The sequence below is a fragment of the Protopterus annectens genome, chromosome 5.part0, assembly GCF_019279795.1.
Source record: "Protopterus annectens isolate FY-2018-M chromosome 5.part0, PAN1.0, whole genome shotgun sequence".
Taxonomy (NCBI): Eukaryota; Metazoa; Chordata; order Ceratodontiformes; family Protopteridae; genus Protopterus; species Protopterus annectens.
Genome location: NC_056735.1, coordinates 1,014,710,283 through 1,014,716,432, shown reverse-complemented (window position 1 = coordinate 1,014,716,432; position 6,150 = coordinate 1,014,710,283).

Below are 6,150 nucleotides of genomic sequence, written 5' to 3'. Positions count from 1 at the left end.
TTCAAGACTGGGTAGGGATGATTATTTTTTTTTGATGGCCAAAACAGTGGCTGATGGTGACAGATTGATTAAAGCAGTTTTAAGAAGTTGTAAGTGGGTTTGCGCAAGATTTGCGCAGAGTTAAGCACTGCTAAAACACATCTAAACCAATACTTGCTTAATCTGTGTAGGCTTAGCTTAGCACTGCGCAAACACAAGCAAAACTGCTTACTGCTGCTTAAAACAGCTTACTCCCGCTTACCCCTGTGCTAATTTTTTTAAAAGAAAAAATGGTTGATAGGAAAGTGGTGAAAAAGGGGGCATGCAGATGGAAAGACAGGAGGGAAAGTAGCTAGGGATGTGCAGGATGTGTGTAGGGAATGCCCATAACTGTCCATTTCTTCTACAGCAACAGCTGTGCATATATACTGAATTTGGAGGTAGATTTCAACACTCAAACCCCTGTGGGAGGGGTGAGGACAACAATAATGTGTTTTGAAGCCAGTTAGACCAGATTACATGTGTCCACTGGACAAGTGTGCAAAATGGACAGCTATGTATGGGGCAAAATTTTGGGGGGGGAAAGATTGCTCTTTTTTTAAGGTGAAAGTGGGATGTTGGGGAAGGATAGTATGTATTTTTGAGGAGAAAGGTTGGGTAGGAAGACAGACAAGGCAGCATACAGAGGCGGTATATGACACGTGTGGGGGTAAACACTTTGTATGGGGAGGGGTGTTTGGAAATTGGAAGCCCATGAGCCCCCAAATGGAAGCAGTGGGACTGAGGTCCCCACCCATGGGCAGTCACCACTGCACCTTCATGGCCCCAAAGGTGGCTGTGCTGGGGGCTGAGCAGAAGGGGCAGGCTGACCCTCTAATTGCACCACGCGGCCCTCAAGCTGGTGTAGCAGATCTCCAAACTCCTTTCAGAACTCGCTATGCACCAAACCCCAGACCTGGCTTCGGGTGACAGGATCCTGTCCGCACACACTCCCGGGGGGGAGGATTAGCCCCATCCCCTGAGGCAGTTCCACCAGAAGGTACTGCTGGACCAGTGGACCAGGAGGTCCCCGATGGGTCCCAGATGTGCTTGGGCCCGGTACTATGGCCAGATGAGGTGGGAGAGGTGGTACTGCTTGGAATGGCCTTCTCAAACATGCTGTGGTGTTATAGTTTTAGAACATATTCTGACTAATTGTAAAAACTTGAGGAATGTTCTGTCTGGAGTTTCTTCCTGTGTGGAAACATCTGATTTAAATAATTTCATTTCTTCAAATGTACATGTCACTATTGATTGTTTACAGAATGAGTGTGTGACTCAGTTGATACTTATTCCAGTGTTGTTGCAACTGGTAATATTTTAAGGAGATTTGCTTGGTTGCATTCTCAGAACCTTCCAGATGATACTGAAAATATATTAAATTTTCCTTTAGATAGAGATTTAGTTTTTGGTTTCAATACCGCTAAGTTGATCGAAAAGTGTGATGAAAAGGGTATGTTGATTCCAGAAATTGTGTGGCCCTCCTTTTTCAAATTTTCAAAGTTTTTGACATAAAACAAAATAAACAGTCTCAACAAAATGCAGGTAAAAGGATGCTTAAGAAGAAGATGAAATGGCAAAGGGGATTCCAAAAAATTCTGAAACCTTTCAAAACCAAGAGCAGTCCAACTACTCAGAATGACTATGTAAGGGACCTTTTGACCCCCTCTACCACTTTGGCAGACCCATTTCCCAACCAGAAAATCTGAATCTCCACTTCTGTCTTTGGAATCAGATATTTTTTAGATACATGATTTCTGAAAATCATTCATCAGGGTTACATATGGCAGTGAGAGGAAATTCCTCTTTTCCAGAGAGTAATTCCTCATCCTCCTGAGCAGACTTATTTGTTTCCACCAGTCCTATGCTGTCCCAGGAAGTGATAGCACCATGTCCGCCTTCCCAGGTGTGGAAAGGTTTGTGTAAAGGTTTTTATTCAAGGATGCTTTTAGTGTCCAAGAGAGAAAGTGCTTGGAGACTAGTTCTTGATCATTCTTTCCTAAATATGTGACAGTGCTCAAATTCAAATGTCACTTGACCTGTTGCCTCATCTTCCTCATTCAAGTTTCCTGGTAAACACAAGATTTTCAAGATGCTTCTCTTTATATTCTCATTCATCTACACACCGGGTGTTTCTTAAGGTTTTGTGTATCTGGATCACATTATCAATTCTCTGCCTTAACCTTTGGACTACCCATTGCACCAAGAGTGTTCACAAAGCATCTAGCTCCAGTTTTAGCTTATTGCATGCTACACGGTATCCACATTTTTCCACATTTAGACACTTTGCTTATTTTTGCAGTGTCTTTCAAAAGGTGTTAGGAATCCATCACTTGGGTAAGAGATCTCTTACACAAGCTGGGATTCCAAGAGGACATTCAAAAGTCTTTTTTCACCTTATAACACAGACTTTTGTTCCAGTGGTTTCAGGTAGACATCTCAGTTCAAAGAGATTTTCTTCCATAACAAAAAAATAGATCTTTATCTTGATCTATTTCTAAGGTTTTCCACTCAGACATTGGCAACTGTGAGGTATTCCTCAGAATTTGGAGACTCATGCCATCTATGATTCTCATGATACTGCTTACAAAACTCCACATAGGTTCATACTAAGCTAACTGCCAGAATGGCCATTTTAAGTCTAGCCAATAACCTTAAGTCAGACTCAAACCCTGTAAGTTGTGCTTATGTGCCAAATATCTTAACTGTTATGTCAAACCTACTCCCCTTGTAAAACCCACCACCCTAATCTTATATGAGCAAGATACAATAGTATCTAAAGTCTTTTTGGTCCTAGCATCAACATCCTTTGTCTTTTCAAATCCCAGTGCTGGGGATTGTCAGAAGAGACATTGTTTGGCAGACAGATCAGATATCCTTAAGTCTGTCTCCCTATTCCAAAGTAGTCAGACACCAAGGATGCTTCACAGCAGTTTCAGGGAGGGATAAAGTGCGACGTGTGTGGGACACCCAGGACAGATGCAAAGACATAAATATAAAAGAGACACTTGCCCAGATCAAGGCACTTAAGTCTCTGAATAATCTTTGACCCCTTGAACCTTTTCAAGTTGTTACAGACAGCATCACAGTCATGTGGTAGATTACTAAGCAAGGATAACCAGGCCAAACCCCCTTGGCACACTAGCCATGTTAGCTTGGGATATAGCTTCTTTGCATAATCTCACTCAACAGGCATCCTATATTCCGTCAAAGCAAAATTGTGTGGCAGACAAACTGAGCAGGATAATGGCAGACTCTCATGAATGGAAACTAGACTGAGGGGTCTTCCAAAATTTTATTCATCTGTGGGGAGTTCTCAAGGAGACCTATTTACTCATCTCTGAACAATCAACTGGCAAGATTCTGCTCTGGAACTCCATGCAAGAAGTCCTGGAAGATAGATGCCTTTTCTTTTCCTTGAACAGGAATGTGTCCTGTATGCTTTTCTATCCTTTCCACTGATATCTTGAGTACTTTTGAAAATTCAGAAACAATCCATCAAAATCAGTGTAGTGTCTCCATTTTGATCTAGGCAACAGTGGTTCTCCCTTCTTTTGGAAATGGCCAGGGGGTATTACCACAAGCTCCTTCACAGACTTGATCTACTCACACAAAACAGTTGTGTTTGATATACCCCAATCCCAAACAAATTCAGTTGACTGCCTGGATGATAGGGTCTTAATTCTCTTTATGCACTTGTTTAATGAGGATGTGCAGCAGGTGCTATTGGAGGTAAGAAAGCCTGCTACTAGAAAATCATATACTAACAAATGGAAATGTTTTCTAGCTGGTGCCAACAACATAACAGAACCCATTCAGGGCTAGATATTCTCTGGTTTCACAATAGCTGTGTGCATTACTATTATGTGGCCTTTTGGCCTTTCTTAATACTCCATCAAGGTTCATTTAGTGGCCATTTCAACATGTCTGTCTATGGATTCTTCCCTTTCAATTCATTCTCATGTTAAAATGATTTTCATTAAATGAGTTTTGCAGAAAAGACCTCCAAGAAAACTGGTTGTCCCACCTTGGGGTCTTAAATTTGTATTTTATAAGATAGTAATCACAAAAGGCTCACATAGTGTCCGATGACTCCTCCATCTTGGATGAGGTAGAAAACTGCTCAAATTCACAATACAAGATAGTGGAATAACAAAAATGTCCAAACCCAGTATGGAAACACAAAGTTTTAATCATGAACAGGTTAAAAGATCCCACAATTGTAGTAAACCACACAAAAGATTCTTAAAACATATCTTTGTACAAAATGCTTAAGTGCTTTTGAACCTGAATATTGGGCTTCTTCAGAAACATGAGCTGATTACTGAGGCCTCTGAGGTGGGAGTTGATCAGAGAGGTTGTCATTCAGGCAGCCAACAGGGCTATTTTGATAATATCCACAGGCTTGCCACCTAGTGACTTAAGTGATCACTTGCATAATCAAAGAACCTCCTACACGCTTCTGCAATATAATTGTGTTACCACACATAGGCCTGCAAGGGCTACAATTACTGGTGTGGGAAAGTACACTACCACAAAAATATCACAGTTTGGAGTCCTATTTTAAAATCTCCCTTCATGTCTATATTCTAAATTGCTATTGAAGCTAGTGCTACTATTGTTTCATTTACTGAGGATATGGATATTAATTTCAACTCATTTTGATAGGTTCATAGGTAAGTGCTAAGTTAGTTGCCCTTGCGGACCATTTTCAGCCTACCCAATTTTCCTTTTGCTACCCAAATTACCTGTCCCATTTGGTTAGAAATTGGCCTTACCCATCCCATCATTGATAATTACATATCATCCGTAATAAGAATAATTGGGATCATACGATATATTATTTGAGGGGATTCATGCATGGGCTAAATAATTTAGGTACAACCTTTATCCATTTGTAGTACAGAAGGCAGTCCTTGGTAAATTTGCTGTTTCCCATCCATACATCTAAGTTTTTTCTTGAAAATGGACAGAGATGAACTTTGTTTTAAGTGGATGGGGAGTCTGTTCCACATCAGCGGTATTCACAGCAAAATATACCTGTCCCTCCAAACCATTCTGTTGATATGGCAGAAGAGGTTTACATCCCTAAACCAAATATTTTCATTTGACTTGTCAATGTGTAATAAATCCATCAGTAATGGGCTGGAGGATGCCTTGTACCCCAAATAAAGGTCACCTGTCAGCAGTCTGAGGAATACTGCATATAGTGACAGGGCTTTGAATTAGTCCATGAAGTACATGCTGTGTAGGCCTTGTGAACTTTTACTAAGGTTTCTCTGTTGACATTCCAGTTTTTGCAGGTCTATGGACAGATACAAGTCAATATATTCAATGACTTCCCTAATGAAGATTGAGTAAAGCAGGATAATGATATCCCTAGATCAAGACACAGTCCCTTTGTTTATAAGCCATCCAATGTTGAAGGATTTTCTTACAACAATAGACACATGTTGGTCAAACGTTAGGTCACTGACAACATAAGTTCTGAAATCTTAAACAACTGGATCAACTCTTAAGGGCATATTGTCACTATGATAGTTCCCTAGGGTAGATGGCATCCCGAAGTATAGAATAAGTGTATTTTTTGTTATTTAGTTTCAGACCATGATTTTGACACCAGTAATTTATTTGAGACAAACCTTTCTGCAGGATGCTAAGTAATTTGGTGATATAATGAATATTCACTTAGTCAGCCAGAGTCCTTTGGTTTTGCCTTTTACTCCAGCAAAGTAGATGCCAGACAGGAGAGGTCTCCACACAGAACTCTGGGGGATTTCACTGGTGACTGGTGAGTCCTTGTGGAGGTAACTTCCCCTATTTTTGATTATCTGCATCATGTAGTGTAACTTACTGAGAATTCAGCATGTACAATGCATAAGTGTATGCAAAGCTACTATACTCCCATATTTTGTGTTCAGTAACTGATTTTAGATTTCTTAACCCTCTGAACATTAAAGTGGTGTATAGCTTGTTGTATGATTAGTCTGAAAGATGAATAATACTTCTGTCCAGTAATATTTTCGTTAGTTTTAGAAACTAAACCTACTGGTCTTTACTTAAGTTTTACTTTGTAACCTTAGGTTGTTATGTATGACTTGTAATTTCAATTTGCAACTCAAGTTTCACATA